This window comes from Ambystoma mexicanum, chromosome 5q (genome assembly GCF_040938575.1).
Source record: "Ambystoma mexicanum isolate Mex_15411 chromosome 5q, UKY_AmexF1_1, whole genome shotgun sequence".
Classification (NCBI taxonomy): Eukaryota; Metazoa; Chordata; class Amphibia; order Caudata; family Ambystomatidae; genus Ambystoma; species Ambystoma mexicanum.
The window spans coordinates 1,297,239,199-1,297,261,400 of NC_090933.1; the positions used below are offsets into that span (position 1 = coordinate 1,297,239,199).

At 48.4% G+C, this 22,202-nt stretch overlaps 1 protein-coding gene across 4 annotated transcripts in view; it reads right to left on the reverse strand.

The window, feature by feature from the left end:
- The window catches only part of LOC138498049 (NFX1-type zinc finger-containing protein 1-like), a 1,106,230-nt gene that overhangs the window by 312,688 nt on the left and 771,340 nt on the right, over positions 1–22,202 (reverse strand). The gene's annotated exons all lie outside the window — the stretch shown is intronic.

Here is a 22,202-nt window from a genome sequence, read left to right on the forward strand (position 1 = left end):
AGGAGAGGAAAAGCCACTAAGATCCGGAGCCCAGCCAGCTTGCCCTTTGAAGTCCCTGGGAGCTCCTCTAGAAGATCCGATTGCTCACGATTGCAGCCTATACCCTGAAGCCTTGTCCAGCCTGGCATGTGGCGGAGAAGGAGCTCCGGAGCCCAGTGCCACCGAAAGCTCTATCTCGCTGCCCTCAGCCGAGCCGTGCAGCTGACAGGATTACCACAGAGCCCCTCTAACTTCCCGGCCCCGCTCTGAATAAAGAAGCTGTGAGGCGGCTTGTAGAGCCAGCTACTTTCGGAAGCGCCGGCCCCGCCTGAACAGCTGAGGCAGAGGACTGACATTCTACGGCGACGTTCCATCAGACTGCACCCTGCTCCCCGTGTTCCGCTCTGCCTCCTGCTGGGGCCCTCCAGTGGCAGCTGAAGCAATAGGCTTGGACTCCCAGCCCAGACCGGAAGTGCCGTCTACATCACACCAGGTGGGCACTGTGACCTGAGACTGCTTTCTCCTGCAATTACAGCATTTCTAAGACTCTGCCCCAACGTTCTGCTCCATAAGGAGGGAGGATCCCTGCTCAGTTTGAGAGGGGGCTTCCTCCACACCATCACCCTGAGGAAGCCCCATCTGGCTCCCATACATAGAAGGCTACTTGTCGCTGGAGGGTAAATTGGGATTCCACCCGTGGCCCATAGACGCACAGCACAGATGAGGCCTTGATCACAGCGCCACTTCAGGCCCTGGGCCCCGTGAAAAACAACAGGCAAAGGGCAAAGGCTGTAGCGTTGCAGGCTTGCATACGCCTCGTATCTTCACGGTGGGTCTCCCGTGACGCCCTCAATGAGGTGCGGGCGGTGGAGATATGAATGGTGACCCCCCACACCTTATTGAAGTATAGACTTTGGTCCACGCACATGTGAATGAGCCCTCAATACTCCAACACCCGCTCCCCAACGGGGGAGCTCAATTCCCTAAACGTGCCTCCAGCAGGATACCTCAACATTTCTCCGCTCTAGGGAGCCGGCGCTTCCTAGAATCGTCTAAGTGAGGCATCAAGTGGGACAGAGACGCCCCTGGGAGTGGCCTGGAGAAGATATTACCCGGTCCTGCTGGTGACACTGCAACTGCTCCAAGGAACTGAGTCCGCCACCGATCTGAATATTCAGCGCTCTGGAATCCTTCTTTGCCCCCGTCCCCCCTGCGCTGCCTTGAGGCTATATGTTAAACTGCACCTAAAACTAGCTGGCAAGCCTCTTAACTTCCCGAACTTACCTGGCCCGCCCCTCCGCCACACAAGTGTGGGGGGAGACAAACCCTCCACTCCGAGTCCCAAGCGGCCCTCATCCACTGCGCCTCGACGACCCCAGGTGTGTCCCCCCCCAGGATCCTGCGAAAATGTCCAGACACCTCAAACCCCTCAAAAACGCTGACATCGCCACCATGCAAATTCCAGCTGATAAGGGGAAGAAAACGGAAATTCCGAAATCCTCCCCCCAAATCCTTTCTGAGGGCACACATCAGCTGGAGACCAAAGGGGACATGCAGGCTTTCATGATGGACATCAAGGCCGAATTCAGATCTTGCCCGACAGAACTCACCACTAAAATAGAGAAGACGGAACAAAGAGTCGTGGAGGTGGAGCAGAGACTGGGGGAAGTGGAGGACCTCACCCAGGAACACTCAGCTACACTCCTAGAACTCCAACGCACAGTTCAGACTTTGAAAAATAAAAATGAAATCCTAGAATTTAAACAGGAAGACCTTGAAAACAGGGCTCGACAGAACAACCTGCAGATCCGAGGAGTCCCCTCCTCGATCCAGGACCAAGGCCTTGCAGACTACGTGAGCAAACTCTTTCAGTCCCTGCTTCCTCACCTGGACAAGACACAACTGATGCTGGACCGCACCCATCGACTCCGGCCCTGCCGGGGCGTGGTCTCGGACCCACCCCCCCCCCGGATGTAATCACACCGAGTGCACTTCTACTCAACCAAAGAGGCCATCACGGCAATTGGACGCTCTCAAAACAAACTGACATTTCAGGCTTTGAGGCTCCTAACACTATTCCTCCGAGATCAACATATCCGGTATCGATGGCTATTCCCTACTGCACTTCAAATTTCCTATAAAGGAGTGCCCCGAAAGATAGCGCACCTGGAGAATGCAGCAGTGATCCTACACCCTAACTTGCCTGCGGGAAGTGAAGCGGCCTCGCCAGACATCCCAGGGGAGGGACGGAGCATCGTTTCCCCAAACAGAAAAGCTCAATCTGGACAAAGGCGCAGAGGGGACGGTCCATAAGATGACCCCTGCTTGGGTGTCAGAAGATCAAAGGATTGATTGGCTGAGCGTAGATGACTATGGAACAAGAAGCTACTACACTGCAAAGGCGTGCTCACACGGCCCATGCCCGACTCCGAGGTGAATGACACCAGAACCCTCTTGGAGTAGGATACAGGAAAATCCTCTACAATTTGTTCTAACCCCATTGGCTACGGGGGAACGCTGACAAAAAGAAATTGGCTTCCCATGTTTTTGTAGTTTTGGCCTCCCGTTGGAGGTTGGTGTTAAAACCCCAGCTGCACGATGACATAAAGATAACTAAGCTCTCAGATGATGGCTGAACCACCCGCAGCCCAAACCCCACTCCCAGAACACTCAGAGGACCGGGACTCACCCCCCCCACATCAGAAATTGAGGTTCATTTTGCTAAATATTAGAGGTTTGAATTCCCCCGCTAAAAGGAAGTCTACACTGCAGCGACTACATGACGGAGAAAACACTATGACTTTCCTACAAGGAACACACCTAATCCCAGCGGATTTCACACGTCTCCACAGCAGATATTTCCCGCTTCAATTCCTGGCTTCCAATGGCACCAAGAAAGGGGGTATAGCAATCCTCTTCGCAAAATGGGTGAGATAACAGATACTAGAGACCCCACGGTGTCCAGAGGGCCGCTATATGGTGGTGAAATGCCTTATATTGGGGCAGCTTTACTACCTCATCTCGATCTATGACCCAAACGATGGGCAGGAAGAGTTCTATAGAACACTGGGCGAAGCCGTTCTCCCATTCGTTGAAGTCCAGATCATTCTGGGAGGAGATTTCAATGGGGTCCCTGACCCAGCTAAGGACAGATCGCACCCCCCCGGACCTCTGAGACTTTAAACTGGCTATGAGCCTCCTCCGGTTATTCCGAACCTTGGAGGTAGTGGATACGTGGAGAGTGCTTCACCCCAGCAAAAGAGACTTCTCTTTCTATTCAAAGGTGCACAGAACTTTCTCCCGGATTGACCTTTTACTGGCCTTTCCACAGACTCTGGCTTTCGTTGATGATGTAACCATCGGATCAAGAGTACTATCTGACCATGCACCGGTAACTCTGATGCTCCGGTTCATGATCCAGACCCGCCGCCTCAGCGCCGATGGCACCTTTATGATCCCATCCTTAATGATATGCCTTTAAGAGACGCCATTGCTAAAGCGATCAAGAATTTCTTCAGGGAAAACCTGAACAAAGACACCTCTCCGGCTAACACATGGGACGCTATGAAAGCCGTGGTGCTGGGTGAACTAATTGCACATGCAAACGACAAATCTGTATGGATCTCAAAAAGAGATTCAAAGAGCCAAAGCCGACCACAATCGCAAAGGCAGGTCCCCGAAGTCCCAACATGCTCTAGGAGCAGACCGGAAATGGCTGGAGACCCACTATGCGGAGGCCGCCGCGCATCTGTTGGCCAAATCCAAGCTAGGCTTTTATGCCAAAAATAACAAAGCAAACCAACTATTAGTGGAAAAACTGGCCAAGACGGAGAAAAGGAATACTATATTGGGACTCTGTGACCCCCAGGGCACAGTCCAATACGCAGAACAAGATAAGCTGTGGCTAGCAGCGGCCCACCGATCTGAGGTAATGTCGGCATCATCGCAGAACGAAGAAAAACAACTGATGTACCTGCAAAGTTCTGCACTGCCTCGTCTCAAGGACTCGGTCAGGGAGAGCCCCGACGCCCCGATCTCAGGTGAGGAGATAGAAGTGGCCATCAAGTCCCTCAAACTCAGAGCCCTGGGCCCGGACAGGTACACAACAAGATTCTATGAAATATTCCGCCCCCAACTGATAGCCCGTCTAACAGCCCTCTTCAATTCCTTTGGGGTGACGGGATCCATTACCCCCTCCATGCAGGAATCTGTCATTGTTCTCATACTCAAACCGGGCAAGGACCTTAGAGATAATAGCTCATATAGGCCTATTTCCTTACTAAATATTGATGCCACCATCTATTCGAAAATATTAGCGAACCGCTTATCAAGCATATTATCCAATATTATAGTCCCAGATCAGACAGGCTTTATAATGCATACGTCATCTGGGGATAACATCCGTAGAGCCCTGAACGTAATAGATGTCGCGACCCAAGATTCACAGAAATGAGCACTGCTAGCTTTGGATGCGACCAAAGCATTTGATAAAGTGGATTGGGCCTTCCTGCAACTTACCCTGGAGGCCTTTCGCTTCGGTCCCAATTATCAAAAACTCATCCTGGCAAACTATCAGTCCCCAAAGATCCTCCTTATAGACAATGGCTCCCTATCGGACCCAATTCCCTTAACCTGTGTAACGAGACAGGGATGCAGCCTATACCCTCTCTTATTTGCCCTGATTATGGAGCCCTTTGTCCAAAGAATTCGGCTAGACCCTGAAATCAAAGGCCTACACATTGGCGCCTCCCAGCATAAAATTGCACTCTACGCTGACCACGTGATGCTATCTATTGCTGACATCAATTCATCACTGAGCCCAGCCCTTACAGAGATTTGCAGATTTGGGGAGGTAACGGGCTTTACTATTAACTTTGGGAAGTCAGTTGCTTTGGGGATTGGTCTGGAGCCAGGAGAGAGGGAGGCCCTAGTAACACTGTGTCCGGTTCAATGGAGCGAGAAAGCTATTCCCGACCTGGGGGTCCAGATCCCTGCTCGCCCTGGAGATGTCTACCGCACAAACTTCCCCCCACTCTTTAAAGAGCTGGAGAGGGATCTGGATTGATGGCTCACACAAGAGATCTCACTTATTGGGCGTATTACCGCCTGCAAAATCAATCTCCTGCCAAGATTATTATATGCTTGTTCCTCCCTATCTAACACGATCCCGCTACCCCCTCTCCTACGGCTACAGAGGAAAATACTTCGGTTCATTTGGAGGGGTAGGAAGCCGTAGGTTTCCCAGAAAGTGATGATGGGCAGCGCAAAATTGGGAGGGCTGGGGGTCCCCAACTTGCGCAAATACCAAGTAGCCAGACAGCTAGCACACACACAAGCATGGGTAATGACATCTGGATGCCCGAAATGGGTCGAGGTGGAACAATCCCGTCTGCCACTCCCCCTGCGCTTCCTTCAATACACCCCCCCCTCTGCTGCGCCGAACCTGGACTGGGACCTTGACCTCTACTAAACATACTCTCAAAACATGAGATTGGGCTTTGAGACATAAAGGCATCCCGAGGGGGTTGAATCCCTCCTCCCCAATATTCCATAATCCGGCCTTCTCGCCGGGATCCCACCCACTGAATTTCGAAACTGGATTGTGGGGGGGCTCGAGTCCCTAGGACAACTCTTTGAAGGGGACCAGCTGCGCTCCTTTGAACAATGCAAAACAACCTTTAAGCTATCAGAAACGGATAGGTTTGCCTATTTGCAATTGCGACATTGGTGTTCCCACCCCCTAACCTGTCAAGCTGCACTCCACCCCACTAGTCCTCTTGAACTTACCCTAAAGGATCCCCAGCTCTGAAAGAATATCTCCACGATCTATAAACTACTGCAGGAAGATATACTTACTACAGGGCCCCCTATATGGCGCAGTGGGCAGCGGACCTGGGACAACCTGTGGAAGACCAAGCATGGGTAGACATTTAGTCACGGACACATTCTTCATCCTTTTGTATCACCAATCGGGAATGCGCCCACAAACTGCTCCTGCAGTGATACTACCCCCCCGCTTCGACTCCATCACTTTAACCAAGCCCGAGCTCAATCCGTTTCCACAATAAAAGACATTACCCAGGTGGCGATCCCCATGGAACCTGAATCCATCCTTCTTGGGGTCCCAATTCCAGGGACCTACCCAAGATCCGGGAAAATGGCCAAACTGTTGACACAATTCCTCCCGGCTGGGAAAATTACAGAATTACAGTAGCCCGCACATGGAAAACAGCTGACGGCCCCTCAATGACTTTTTGGTGGGTAAAAATCTGGGACATAGTGATCGCAGAGAAAGTCACAGCAGCCAAAGCAGGCCATCTACATTGCTTCTTGGACATATGGGAGCCATTCTTAGACTATGGCCAAAACTTTCCCTGTGCTAAGCCACAAACCTCAGCTGGCCAAGTAGGCCCTTCATTCTGGCAATGACCCTCTCACGGCCTCGTCTGCCCGGCCGGACCAGGAGTGAGGTTGACTCATGAGGGGGAGGAAGGGGTGGGACAGGGCTCTTATTTTTTTTATCTCTGCTTGTTCAGTTACATCTCATTGGAATGAGGTTATGTTATGTCTCTCATTTGCTTGTATCACTTTCATCTGTGCGCTGGTTCTAAAATAAACATGTTTAAAAAAGAAAAATCACAGGTAAGTAGGTATTACTAAAGCAAAAGTATATACACATATCACTATATATATATATTTAGCTCACACTATAGATCACCCACACTGTAATACTAAAACCATGGGAACTGTTTAGTAATAAAACAGCAAACCGCAGGCTAAGTGAATGAAAAATCAGGGAAAAAGCATGTACAAGCAATGAAAAGCAATGGCACTATATACCTGTGTTAGGGAGTTTTTTCTGAAGTCCAGCTATTTAGGACTTTATAATACTCAATACTTGGCAATACAGAACTCCAACTGTTAGTATAGGCCTTTGCCACTCAAGGTGGGTAGCAATGGCAGAGCAGTCAGGCTTATTTTAGGAGGGAGAGAGGTCTGTAGGAAGGTACAAAGAACTTGTAGCATACTTATGGTCCAAAGAAACTCTTATACACTCTATCATAAACAACAAACACAGTATAAAACCAAAACAATACTTCTGGTAAGTAAACCACAGTGTAACAGACTTATAGACTGGCCGTATGCAATTCAAGGTAAGTAAAAACCACTTTGTAGTAACTTTGTAGAATATTCTGTTTCAGGAATAAAATGAAGTTAAAGGACCAACATCAGCAAGTAAGTCCTTGTAATATTTTCTTCACAGAGACCTTATGCTTTAGCAGACCATCCCTATCTAGACACAAGTGTTCTCAAAGACAGAAGGAGGCCCTGATGGATTTCTTCCATAACAAGTAAGTACAATACTTTGTAGTTGGTAAAAGGGTTCTCGGTGAACACTATCATTGCTCTGCCCTCTAAGAAGAAGGCGATCCAGGACGTAGCTTCAGGTGAGAAGCATGCTGAGGTGGTAAAATGGTGGAAGAGAATTGTATGGTACACTAGATCGAAGGCTGCTGGCAATCTAGAAGGAGGAGCAGGACAGGTCTACCTTCATCCCTGATCTCGTCAGTCTGTTTTTTCAGGTCATGAGTGCTGACTCCGTGCCGTGGCCTGGACAGAAGCCAGTCTGTGCTCCAGAGTTAGGCCTGGGCGAATGGGTAATGTTGGCGAACACCCAAACGTACAAATCGCCACCCTAGGTAAGTATTACCTCGAGTCTCAGTGCCTCTGCAGTGAAGAAGATGATGCAGGTGGACGCTCTTGCGTTTCAGCAGCTACAGGATCCGGTCACAGATTTCTTGGTCTTCAGTCGAAAGAAAGGACACTGGAAGGAATTTTGCAGCAGCAGTCGAGTGGAAAGGCTCCCAGCAGATGATTCTTCATTGCTTCTGTGATTTTGGCACATTTTTCCAGGACACCAGATAAAGAACGGTTGTCGTTCGATCGATTCGCCTTGCTTTCTCAGTCCAGCACTCTGGTGAGGGGACTTCAAGGAGTGGAATCTGGACTCTGGAGGTTTGGAAGGAGTTAACCAAAGTTTCAGGAAGATTTGTTCTTCAGGAGATGATGCACAGCACTCATGCTTGAGGTCCCAGGGTATTGGCTGATTGCAGCCCAGGGAGGTTGAGCTTGTCGGGGGATGGCTAGAATTGCAGGTTGTCTCAAGAATGATTGGTCCCACCATTCCAAGGGAAGGAGACGTCCTCTTCGGAGCTGCTCCATCACATGGAATAAAGGGTCTGCACAGCAGCGGTCACTCAGCAGGCCTCTCTGGTCGCTGGAAGTAGCTGCAGGCAGCTTCTTCTCTTCTTCATCATTGGATTCATTTCCAGTTGTCGACTTGTCTTCGGCCTCAGGATCCAAGCCATTTATCCAGGAACCAGCCAATCAGCAATTTTGGGATGCATGTGTAGCTTCCATGCACGGTCAAACAATTCTGACTAAGGGAAATCTATTAGCACACAAGAAAGTGAAGGTCCTTGGCAGCAGAGGCGTGGGGAGTGCAGTTGGGAGCTGGTTAAATATTGCATATAAAAATATGGAGTAAGTAACAAATGTATCTTTAAGGTAGTTATAGAGACTTAGGTAGGCCCAGGTATAGGGCACGCATGATATTGTATAGCAGTAGTGAAATACAATGTGTAAGGATGATGGTACAGACACGGGCCGGAGTGTAGGAAATACTGAAGCATTGATTCTCTGTTGAAAGTGTAGCAGCGTGGCATAATGACGAATTGAAATCATTTTCCCTTTCCCCTACCTCCTGGAGTGAAGCTGAGAACAGTGGCATTCATGACAAATAGATAATGGTTTAATTGTATCCAGCTCTAGGCGCGTGGAACAAGATTGGAATGTGAACGGTAGAGCAAGGGTAGGGCTGCGGCCTTCCTGAAGTACACATCCATGGGAGTCAGGTTAGAGGTCTCGAGCTGCCAACATGCTTGGTTTAGAGTTGGCGACTATAGCCCCCCGGGAAAATGGCCATCCCATTTGAACTGCCAGGCAGCTGGAAAATAGAGTGCCTACATTCATCAGAATTGGGCTGATTAATGTGGTACTGGATAAAGCAAGGCAGTATACTGCGGTTTGTGGGACATATTGACCCAAACAAACGGCATTCCCCACATCACTAAGCTGCATTTGCAAAGAAATAACCACAAAAGAGTTGCACTGGCTCCTGTGAGCGCCATGGCTCAAAACTGCGTTTTGCAACAACAAAAATGGCTGCACTGTCCTGCCAAGCACACATCGGGCAGGATGGAACCAGGGGGCACATTAAAGGAGATTGCCAGTGGGTTTCCACATAAACAAAAGGAAGAAATTGGAAAAAGCCGCGTTGCTTTGCTGCAAAAGCCAAAATCTCCATTGAAAATAAACCCTTTTTCACCTTTAAAAAAAATGCGCTTTTGGCACTAATCCTCCTTGTTCATTAAAGCCACTGTGATTAATAAGCCCCAACAGGCCCTGTGTGTTTCACTGTGCCACAGAAAAACTAGGCATGATTCTGAATTGACAAGCGCAGGCAAACCAACTCTAAAAAAGAAAAAAAAATCAACCAGGATCTTTCCTTTTACTTACACGGGAAAACGCCTTTATTTCTTTCCAAAAAGTATCCAGGCTCAGCAGTTCAAAGAGACTTTAACTCTCTGAGCCAGGTCAGTGTCAATGTATCTATGCTTCAGATAAAACTCCTGCATTCAAGGAAATGACTATAGCTGCTAAGACAGTGTGGGCATCTGACGTACCTGCCAAACCGAATTTAAAGGAAGAAATGCTAGCAGTTTTCAACACGTGTAAAAATGGGCTTAGCTGACTGAAGAAAATAAATGGCCCATTTAAAAAGTAAACTGTTGAAGGAACGCCTGCTATTACCTGGAAATGTGAAGGGGTTTTCGGCTGGTGATAATACACACATAGGCTATTTTTTTATTCCACAGGTTTGTTTTAATTCAAGACTCAAAATAAGAAAATAAAGATTAAAACACATGGGCTGAGTTTGCAAGTTCCAAAAAAAAAAAACATTTATTCAAGTGCCAGTCCTGAAACTTCCCCCCTAGCAAGGGAGGCACACCATAAACTTCCATGACACAAAAGTGATCATTGCCAGCTTCAAATGAATGTGCCAGGACAAAGAAAGTTCACACCCTCGTCAGACATTCATCAAGGATTGCAAACTGTTTTAAATCTTCCACTCATTTTTCGAACTGTGTGCTCTTGCTAATCCATTGATTGTGTTTGTTTGTACCTTTACATTGTTGTTTTAGTGAAGAATTGTATCTGCTTCAAGGTTTTTACACACATTCATTATTTTATTCATCCATTTACGAGTGTAATTTTTAACATTGCAAGGGTTTCAAATCCGTTTTTCACTCTTATTTGAGGAGGGAAGGTCAGATTTGAATTCCATTTTCAGCTTCTTATTCCTAATTACCTGCTGTTTCTTCATATCCATTCAGAACTGATTATTTGTGGATTGAGGGAACATTGCAGGGGGAAATCCTAACTTGAGTGTTATATTTCCTAAAATCAAAAAGTGTGTTTATTCCCTGGCGTTTTGTATATGTGTCAATAAAAGGTTAAACTAAGTCCATTGCTTAAATACCTATTGTTATTATCACCCCATTGGTGATTGCTGCCCATTAAAAATTGTATGATTTCTTTTGAATTTTAAAATAAATAAATATTTTACCAACCAGCCTGGTTCATGGTCCATTGTGACCCAGGGTATTTGAAAAGGGGGTGTGATATGAGTGGTGTACCAGCTCAATATTGAATCTAATATAAAAAAATAAGCATTTCAGTTGTGCGCTGCATACTAGGCCGAGACCAAGGTGTGTGTCGCCCAATTGAAATCCTTAACAGTTTGGACAACTGATAAGGGGGGAGCGAGTGTCACGCCACTTTTGGGGAGACCGGGGTCCGTTGCACCCGCTCCCTCTCCCACCTCCTGGCGGATCTACCCGCGCTTTTGCACGTGGGCGTTCGCCGGGGGGAGAGGTTCTGGGGCTGGTGCTAGAGGGCTGCGGCGCATGCGCGGGAAACCACTGTCTCGGTTCCGCGCACGCGCCGTAGATTGGGCCTCTGCGCTGGGAAGGGCTTGCCTTCCAAGCCTCGTTCTGGGTCTACCGGCGCTCGGAGACGAAACGGCTTGCGTTTCAGGCCTCGCGAGTGCCGGCGGCCCATAAGAGGAACCGCGAGCAGTAGCAATTCGCGTCTCAACGCGGTTGCTACGGTCGTGTTGCTCGCTCCTGCTTCTTGTGGTTCCTGTTCCCTGTGCCTGGTCTTGCTTCAGCTCCAGCCTTCTCTTTGGTTCCCCTGCCTTGCTGGTCCCCAGCCTGCCTGGTTTCCAGTCTCCTGTTACCTGCTTGGGTTCTCCTTGGCCCCCGTCTGCTCTACGAGCCTCCCTGGGGTCCAGTTCCCTGTCCCCTTCTTTTCCCTGGGGATCCCTGCTCCTTGTCCTGGGTTCTCCCTGGGTCTTTCTGGGCTTAGCCTCTCCTCCAGCTTTCCTGGGGCCCTTGTTCACTGTCCTTGGATTTACCTTAGGGATCCCAACTCTTGGTGGACTCCCCTCCCAATCTGGTTCCCTCTTCCTGTCTGGACCTGCCTGGTGCCTCATCCTTTGGACCTACTGTACCTCGAGCAGATCAGTCATCCCAGACCAGTTACGTGAAGCTGCTTGAACTTGTCTCCCTGTGGACTGGGGGCCTTACCTGGTATTCATCTGAGAGGTTCCTGGACTATCTTGCTTCATCACCGGATCACGTACCTTTGGAATAGACTCTTTTGGACTTCACCCGTATCCAGTAACTTTCCATCAGACTGTGGCCTCTCCTGCCTGTGCTTGCACAGTCCCTTCGTCACGTTAATCAGGAGAGTGCCTTCCGTGACGCTGGGAGTTGGTCCATTCACCACCCTGTGTCATTAGGGTGGTGGAGAGGCTGGTTCCCCGAGTCACATGCTCATCATTTCACTGGAAGCAGCCTGGCGGTCCCAACTAGATCCACTGTCAAGAAAACAGGTACACAGTTCTCACGCACTTCTCTGCATGACAGCGAGGAGCAGAACATACCATGATTTGTAATTCGAAGAGCAAGAGGTGATGCCAACAAATATAGTCCATAGCTGGGGAGGCATTGCCTGCGTGTATGGTTTCAAGAGGAGCGCACTATCATTTCAAAGGGCCAATTAGACCTCAGAGTTGTCCACTGAGCTCATGCTAACGACCAGGTGCACACCACGTGACTACGCCGATGGGGCGGATAACATCCCAGGTAATTCACCAATCCAGTAGCTGGGAACCAGTGACGGAATAGGGGGACCACGTGTTAGAGGATAGGGGTAGATTAGGATGTGGTCAATCGGTCAAGAGACTATAGGGGAATGGTGGTATGTATATAGATGGCAGCCAATTAGGGTGGGAGATGCAATTGTATATTGTTCACGTCATTGGTGACGAGTTCATTCCTTAAAAGCCATCTACCCGCTTTGAACTAACAGAGAGCTCTGGGTCAGTTTGGTGCTATGGAACCTTTTGATACTTTGTCCTTTTTGTATATAAAATAATTCTTGTTTTACTTGCAAAGTGGTGCACCAAACCTTTTTCCCTAGAGAGGTGCTTTAATTGTCTGGTTGTCTGGAGGTCTTACCTTCAGCACTCATGCTACATTCAAACTTTGGGGGCCAAGGGGGTGGGGGCTGTCCTTTTAGGACAGCCAGCCCTTTAGTTTGAACTGGTTCCAGGCAGGCATGCCAGATGATAAGGAACAGCAGTTTCTGACTCCTCCCTCGTTTCCTGGCTTCACAGACACTCTGGAGCCTCAGCATGCTTCACAAAGGATTCCCGCCAAAGACAAAAGTCAAACCTTAGCCACCCACACCCAGCCCGGCAGAAGGACCAAGAAAGAACAATCACACAAAAAATGGTGAAAAAAGAATACAGTCACCATTTTGGGTCAGTGGTGACCCTTTCGTGCATTACTGCGGCTGTGAACACAGCCTGCGAGTAAAACGTACACAAAAGTCGGTAGAACACGTCCACTGCCACCAGCCATTCAGATGTGCTTGTCATTGTAACAGAAATGTTAAAGGAGCTGTGAGAAAAGGGATACAGTGTAAACCCTCAGCACTCCACATAAGGTGGTGTGTGCTAATCTGCATAGAAAGTGAAGGGCTATATGCTGCAAAAGTAAATTACAGATGCCTATAAAACTGAAGGAAAGTATGACTCCAATAATAAGGTATGGAGAGACACAGAAATAACTCCCATAGTTAGAGTAAACAAGGGTTGAGTGGAGGAAAAAGTTCCTACTCACCGAGGAACATACAAGAAATCCACAAGTCCAGCAAAAAGTGCTGAGTCTCATAGGTGAAGGAAATTTGGCATAAAATGAAAGATCTGACCTAACACCGTTGCCTTACAAAAGAAGGTCCCTAACAATTAATAATACTTGTTTCCAGCTAGCAAAAGCAGACCGAATTCTTTGTGTCACGAGTACCAGATAACCACCTGTAGAAGGGAGCTGGAAGTCTGTGAAAGTGAAGAACAAGTATTGGCAATTCCAACAGGTAGGTACATTTTCCAATAGAGAGGAAAATGAAGGCAAGTTAAAGAGGTTAGGAGTCCTCTCCCAAACCCACTGCTCTATAGGAAGCCCATGGACTGGATCCTTGGCCAGAACTACTCCAATGACAGCCAGGCAAACCGTCCCCCTTACTCGGATTAAACTAGAAACTTGTCAGGATTCCAAGCGGGTCGAGAACCAGAACGTCATTCCTTGCTCCCAAGACACGGTCATTGCTTAATAAGGAAACGCTTTCCAAAAGTGCGTGTCCACGTATACATTCCCTCCATAACCATATCAGGCTTTATTCTCCTTCCAGTGTCACTCATTGTAAAACATGTAATTTTTTACCTGTTGGAAACCACCACACACTTTATGTTAGGCAGTGGAAGTTGCCATGGAGATGGTGGCGCTCTCGCTAGTTTCCTCCTCACGTCACACGCACACTGCTGATCATGTGATCTTGTTACTTTTTAAGCACTGCCTTGTCCTACACTCGGTGCTTCTGATTGTGCTGAAGTGCTTTGGATTTTGCTACGAATTTCTGGTTTGCCTGGTTTTTTGGACGCGTTTTGACTCGGAACGCCGTACATGGACTGCATTCGTTTTCGTCCCTGGATTGTTTGCTGCCCGCCTGGTTGCTGACTCGGAATTGCTAACACAGAGGGCCTCATCACGAGTTTGGCCGTAACCCTTAAATCCGGCGGTAGCGCTCTTACCGCCGGATTTAAGGGTCCGCCAAATCAGGGCTTCGGTGGATTTCTCCCCCGCTCTGAGCTGGGGGAAAATCTGCCGAAAATTCACTCTCATACCACTGGCAGGAAAACCGCCGGCGGTGTGAGCGCAAAATTTCCCCATTGAGCCCAGTGGCGAATGGGGCATTCCCGAATGGGCTCAATGGGGAATGGGGAATTCCAAATCCGCCAAACCCGTGATCCGGCTCTAATAGCGCCGGTGGGTTTTGCGGTAGGGCAGATAGCGCCAGCGCTACCGCCCAACTCGTGATGAGGCCCAGAGTGTCTTGTTTGTCCCTTGGTTTGTTTGCTGCATGCCTGGTTGCCGACTCGAAATTGCTAACAGGGACTGTCTTGTTTATCCCTGGATCGTTTACTGCCTGTACTGTTGCCGAACTGTTCTGACTCCTGGATTCCCTCAACGCGTAAACCCGGAAGTATCCTTTACTACACTCACGTACTAGATAAGTAATTTGCATAGTTGCATGCATGAGTTAAAATACTTATCTATATATATACACATCACCAATACATCAGACGCCCACTCCATATCCTCCTGGAAGAACCTAGTTTACGGGAATCCGTTGTTGCATCCCCTTGATACTAATCATTCCTGTCTGAGGTTGGTTCTTTATCTCATTGTCTCTATATTGCCTAACCCAAAGAAAGGTTTGTACCTAATTGGTTGTCCTTTCTTGTCCTAGGAGGTCTGATGTTCGTCGCCGGGTCCATTTTCCCAAGGAATAGATCCTTTGGTATTGGTTATTACTTCCATACTCAGGGTTATATTGCTGGGAAGAATTTGTCTACTACACTACGTGGGCAACAGTTTGGCGAATTCTGACAAAACTACCCATGTGTTTCCTAGATTCTCTGGTGCCCCTCAATTCAGGTGTTGGTCAGGATGCAGGGGGTCCAGGGGCCACAGGTGCAGTGGTATTATTCGGGTTTAGGTTTGGCAGAGACAGCTTTTGGCACCTAGGGAGGAGAGGTGGTGGATGGCTCCTGAGAGGAGAAGAGGATATTAAATGATTCATGGGCCAGCCTCACAGCTGGTGAATGGTTCGAGTTGGGGGGCTTAAATATTTCCCCAAATCACTGCAAGTGACAGAGCAAAGAGAAGGAGCCAAAAGCAATTAAGAGGGGTTAAGAACATTTTTTAAATAATGTGTTGAAAAAAATCCAGTAGATTTCATGATTCAGCGCCAGTCATGTCAGGGGAATATTTTCATTGGAGGGGCCTAATAATTTCCCTAAATTAGCACAAGCCACTGAGCATAGAAAGAGTCAAAAAAGTGTAGAGGGATGTAGGGAGTGCTACACCCGAGAAAACCTTTGCAATAACATGTTGAAATGGTGCATTTTAAAAACCTAATTTTTTTGAAAAATTTGGTAAAAAGCCATTAAATGTACAAGTGATTCTCTAGGGTAATACAGTAAATGCCATGCACATACAGTACAGGGAAGAACATAATTTTCATCAGTCTACGGCCACAACCCATCTATGCCACTAATAGTCGCCCTAAATCACTTGCAAGACGCTGAGTCCACAATTGAACTTTGCTAGTTATAGTCACTGCAAACCACTTGCACAAGGGTGAGGCCACAGCCTATCTATAGCTGTTCTGGTCACTATACATCACATGCATAAAGCTGAGTGTGAGAGCTCAAAAGAAATCAGCGTTGCTCTGCCCACCACCCACCATTTTATGGTGGAGGGGGCAGAGCAATGCTGATTTTGATTGCGTTCTTCAACCATGAAAAAACACATTTACTCATTTCATTCACGCTCACTGTTAAGATACATTTTCGGTATCAGCCCTGTGGGCAGATTCTGAGAGGACACTCTTCTGGTGAACAGAGAAATATACCGATGTCTAGCCAAACTATCTGGGTTGTGTGACTGAACGGCAAGGCTTAGACTTAGGAAATGTGTGAGTGGTGAAAGATTCAGTTAAGGATACAGTGAAGACATCATGAAGCAAGACACAGACAACACATACACTTTTCAGAACAAAAAGTACTTTATTTTATATGTCAGGAAGGAGTAAGGCCTAACTTGTCCTATGTTAAGGTAGGATTTCCCTACCTAAAGAAACTGAGGACAGTCTTTGTCAGTAAATTCAACTGAAAAGTCTGTCTGCGTCAAAACTTATACTTGCCCTCACAACTAAAGATATACAATGTGTAGGGATATCAGCACCAAAAGAAACAGTGTTCAAAATAAAGTTCTGAGTTTCTTCCAGCTCTGGCTTGTTTCAACTTCCCTTCGCCAAGTTCAAATAGTTCCACTAAAAAGATTGGGGTTCCCTTCCCCAAGTTCAACAGAGTTGAAGGATATCTCGGGGTTCGCTTCCCCAAGCTCAACACAGTTCAAGAATATCTCGGGGTTCCCTTTTCCAAGTTCATCTTGGCTTTTAGCAACATTTTCTGATTCCCTTTATGATTCTTTAGATTTCGTAACAGTTAGCACAGATGATTTCTTTCACTTAAACACTTAAACCACACAGCATTTGTTATTTGGCTTCTCTGGGCTCTTTCCCACCCAAGCAAGATTGCTTTGTCAAGGTGCTGTTGTCGGACCACACGATTCACCCATTATAGGGTCATGCAACCGATAACCCTTGGTACTCTGTGATGTTCTTGGTTTTCTTTGGTTCGTTTCAAAATATGGGAGCGTGTCGATTGGTCTAGGCGCAGTTGTTGAACCACACGGTTCACCCATTACGTGTCACACAACTGATTACCCAGGATACTTGGTATTAACAGAAATATCTTCTCTTATAACCTGTATCATGTGTGTTAGGACTGATTTTATATACTCTGGCATGGTGGACAGATGTATAGAAGGCCAACCTATATTGTGACAGGGACAACTCTGGGGAGCTGTAGCCAAATAAGTTCGGGTAGCAGTGCAGGCGGTCTAGGCTAAGTTCTTCAGAGGTGGTGAGCTTGTAAAGGGTCCACAATGGGGTTACACAATGGGAATCACAAATTACACTTAGACAGGATGTATAAAAATATAGTTATTATTCATTTGCCAAAACACACTATAGAACAATGACTACTAGTAGGTAGGGTTATCATACAAGACCAATAAACATAGATGCATACATACATTCACTTGTCATAGGGCATAATACATAATAGAAACACCTGCAAAGGAAAGGTTAGATCGGTATTATGCACTCAAGATCCACAGTTAATGAACCCTACCTAAAATTGTCCAGTGCTAGGTTGTCTGGGGCCTTTTTCCCAATAGTTCAGGTAAAAATTCCACAGCTTTGAAGCAGGAAAAAATACAGATAGAGTCTCTGAGGTCCAGTAAAGGGTTCTTATGGTTAGGGTACAAGTAAAACAAACTACCAAAAGTAGCCCCAACATTCAGAGGTCTTGCACAAGCAAGCAGTGGCAAAGCCAAAGGTGTTAGAATAAAGGTTTATCATTAGCCCATTGACTTATAATGGGATTATGGGGGTAGGTAAGAAGCTCTGTGATTTACCCCCCATACTTCTTGCCCAGACTTGGCAGGACAAAGGAAGAGGGTCCGAAGTTGCTTTTCCTGCTGAAAGTCGCAGTCAGCGATTCGCAGGGGTTGCAGGTTCAAGCTGATCTCTGGTTGGTGTCTTTCACTGTTGCAAGGACTCTCGATGGAAGAGTGCAGCAAAACATAATGCAGGACGCCTCTCTGGACTGGACCCGGAATAGGTAAGCTATTTCGGATGGTGGTCACCACAGCACAGTGACGCAAAGGGACTTACCAGCTGCAGTCGAACTTTCCCTCCTGTCTTGGGTCCCTTCGATGCTAGGATGCCGACATTTCGTAGAGGTCAATCTCGTAGCCAACTAAGGATCTCCCAGTTTCCAGGTCAAAAATCAGAATGGTGACGCCGGCAACACGGTAGCCCAAAATCGAAGGTGGTCAGCCACAGGACGGTTCTGGGGCACTTCCAAAGGCTTCCTTTTGCAGGGCACGGAGCAGACATCAGGAATGGATGTTCCCTCCACTACAAGGGTTGCAGCTCCTTCGCAGGACTACTTAAGATCACAAGCAAGACTGGGCTCCTCCAGAAGAGCAGCAGAAGTCGATCCGCCCGGCCTACTTCAGTCGGTCTCAGGTTTCTTTGCGGGTCCCGCAGATGGAGAGGATTCTTGGCTCCTTCAGGTTTCTCCAGGATCTCTGAAGAATTGGTGCGTGGGTCCTCTTCTTATCCGAAAAGCCAGGTAAGAGCCGAAACTCCTACTAGCCAATAGCAGAACTGGCCCACACACACATCCCAGGAGTGGTCCAATCAGGACCACTGGTGGGAACATTCATGCATGCCACTCAGATACACTGAAACCAGTTTGTGGATTGGGACCACACAGTCCCAGCCCACATCCTGCCAGAAAACACACAGCCCTCCAGTAGTCCGCTAAAAGCTTCTTCTTTCCAGTGTAAGTCCTTATAAGGATTTCCCTGGCCTCTCAGGTCAGGAAGAAGGCTAAAGAACAAGATGGCAAAAGGACAAGCATAACATCTCGTGGCACGGCCATGTTTGACCAGTATCCACAGTTAGTAGCCAAACGGGGTAAACACAGTAAGTCTAACACAGAAAATCCCCAAAAGTGGGAAGAAGTCACTGCTGCCACCAGCTTATCCTTTTAGCACACCTAGAGTAACCAAAACTCCTCTGAGTGTTAGTCTAGGGCAAAACGAATATGTACCCCATTGTACTGCAGTGTAAGCTACAATGTTCAATGATAAAACGATACCAGAAGTGATGCAAAAGTAACCAAAAGTAGTAACACAGTAACACGATTAAGGGAAACAAGGTTTCCCAGTACTGACAGCCTGAAGGACGTGTCAGTTTCCCCATGACATATGAGCAAAGGCCAGTGTAGAGAAGCTCAAGGCTTCACTGAACTGCAAAAAGTACAGGTCAGATTCAAAAATAAAAGCTAAATGTTTGGGGGTTCCATAAAGATGGAAGGAAATGTGCAGTAAAGACAAATGTTTCCTAAGTGTCACGCCACATTGGAGACCGGGGTCCGCCGCGCCCGCTCTTCCCTTCACCTCCTGGCGAGTCTACCCGCGCTTCCGCGCCTGGGGGCTCGCCAGAGGGAGAGCGTTGGGTGTCGGGGCCGGAGGGCTACGGCGCATGCGCGGGAGACCTCTGTCTCGGTTCCGCGCATGCGCCGTGGACTGGGCTCGAGTCCTAGGAAGGGCTTGCCTTCCAGGACTCGCTTTGGGTACGCCGGCGCCCGGAGGTGAAGCGGCTTGCGTTCCAAGCCTCACGGGCGCCGGCGACCCATAAAAGGAGCCGCAGATCGAGGCAAGCCGCGTCTCAACGTGGTTTGCTTCGTTCTGCGAGCTTTCCAATCTGGGCTGCCTGCTACCTTACCCGAGTTCCTCCCAGGGCCTGCAGCATACCTTACCTGAATTCCTCCCTGGGCCTGCAGTATACCTTACCCGAGTTCCTCCCTGGGACTGCAGTATACCTTACCCGAGTTCCTCCCAGGGCCTGCAGCATACCTTACCTGAATTCCTCCCTGGGCCTGCAGTATACCTTACCGGAGTTCCTCCCTGGGCCTGCCAGCTTACCTTACCTGGGTCCTCCCGGGGCCTGCAGCATACCTTACCTGAGTTCCTCCCTGGGCCTGCAGCATACTTTACCTGAATTCCTCCCTGGGCCTGCAGCATACCTTACCCGAGTTCCTCCCTGGGCCTGCAGCATACCTTACCTGAATTCCTCCCTGGGCCTGCAGTATACCTTACCTGGGTTCTCCCTGGGCCTGCCAGTTTACCTTACCTGGGTTCTCCCTGGGCCTGCAGCATTCCTTAGCTGGGTTCTCCCTGGGTCTGCCAGCATACACTTACCGAGGTCCCCAGCAATTGCTGCCCTAGAGTAACCTTTCGGGCTCCTTCAGTTTGGTCTCCTGCTCAGCCTTGGTTCCTTCATTTCCTGTCCGGCCTTACCCTCTACATCCGTTCCTGTGGACCAAGAATATATCTGCCACGCCGGAATCTTTGACCTCCGCTTCAGTTCACGTGCTTTGGACTTTATTCCATCGGACTCCATCCTTGCCCGTGATCTGCAACAAGACCGTAGCCTCTCCTGCCTGTGCTTGCACAGTCCCTTCGTCACGTTAATCAGAAGAGTGCTTTCCGTGACATTGGGAATCGGCCCATCCTCCACCCAGTATCAGTTTTGGGTGGCGGAGAGGCTGGTCTCTCGTGCCACAAGCTCGTCTTTCGACTGGATACAGACTGGCGACCTCGGCAAGATCAAAGACCAAGAAATCAGGTACGCAGCCTTCTCGTGCTTCCCAACTTGACACTAACACACGCCCCTCCAGACTAAGGGACAGGTGTAACTATTCCCCCCCTTTATGGGTCCTCTGTTCCAGTCGGTTATCCCTATTGGACAGCCCATCACAATTGCTACATTTGGGATCTGGCCTATGCCCAATAGAGAAGTTAAGGCTTGCGGACTCATGAACCACCTGAGCCACTTTGGATTCCCTCCCTTAGCATCCATCAACCACGTCAAAGGCTTAGGGTGGGTATACAGAGTGAAGTGAGTCCCATGGAGGTAGGATCACAACTTCCTGAGGCACCATACAATGGAAAAACAACTCTTCTCCACCTGGGGCCAATTGAGTTCTACACTCCTAAACTGGTAGCCGATTAGACATATAGGATGTTCCTCACCTTTGTCAACAAGCTGTGAAAGTTTCCCAAATATCCCAGTGTCATAGGCATCTGTCTGCACTAAGAAAGGTCTCTTCCAATCAGGTGCCCTTAATTGAAGGGCCTGGCCTAAGGATACTTTCAGGCCAGTGAAGGCCTTCTCACGCTCAGGGGTCCATAAGAACTCTTTATGTCCCCTATGAGTATGAGTAGTGAGGGCAGTCAGACGGACCGCTATATTGCAATAGGCTGCCACTTGTGTTTCCCAGTGAGTGCTAGGAAAATCCTCACTTGGGCTTGGGTAGTGGGGGTTGCCCAGTTCTGTACCTGAAGTAATTCTCTGACAAGAGGCTGCATCTTGTCCCCACATACACCAACTTCATGCTTGAGGAAGGCCAATGACTCCTGTTGAGTTTGACACTTGGTTGTCTCCCTGAACAAGTTGGCCTGATGAAGGTCCTGACACCCAGTCTCTTGAGCCGCACCCAGTTCCTTCCAAGTGGGGTTTGAATCTGCCATGTCATCCAGACGTGCATTGCTGAGGTCCATGTTCCCATTCAGACCAAGGGCTAAGCTCATTTGACATGTGTCAGTTGCAGCCACCAATCCAGAAGTCCATACACTGAAGTAAGGATCTGAAAAGGCCGAAACTGTTGTCCCCTCCTCAGCATAGACTGAAAGGAATATGTTGCCGCTCCCAGCAGAGAGATCATGAAAGCAACTGTACTTTTCAGTACAGACCTGATCCACTAAGCTTTTACCTCTTAGTGAAGAGTTCTGTCTTGGGGACAGAAAACAGAACTCTAGTGCCCATACAGAATCCAAAACTGGCTTTACGTGTATACCCCTCCAGATCCTTGTACCAACACAGGGTAGATCTCACACCAACTGTCGGAACTTTCTCTTTGTTTCTCTTTGTTCTGAGTTATTACAATACCCAAACCTGGTGGGTTCACCCACCTCAGAATACAGTCTGGTTTACACCAACCTGTATATTGGATGTCAGTGACAACAAGGAGGGTTGGGGGGGGGGGGGGTTGCCTCAGCAAAATCTCCAGCTCACCGTGCTGATGTGGGGTCAGGTGAGGTGATACGAGGTCACCCTCAATGAAGCCATTAGAAGGGCTGCTTTGGCACAGGGCAGGGAGACGAACTAGTTACTCTTACCTTGTAACGTTCTTTCGATGGGATGTTCCTCCGACGTATTCCTTATCTTAGATATAAATCCTTCAGCTTTGCTGGCCTCGGAAAATT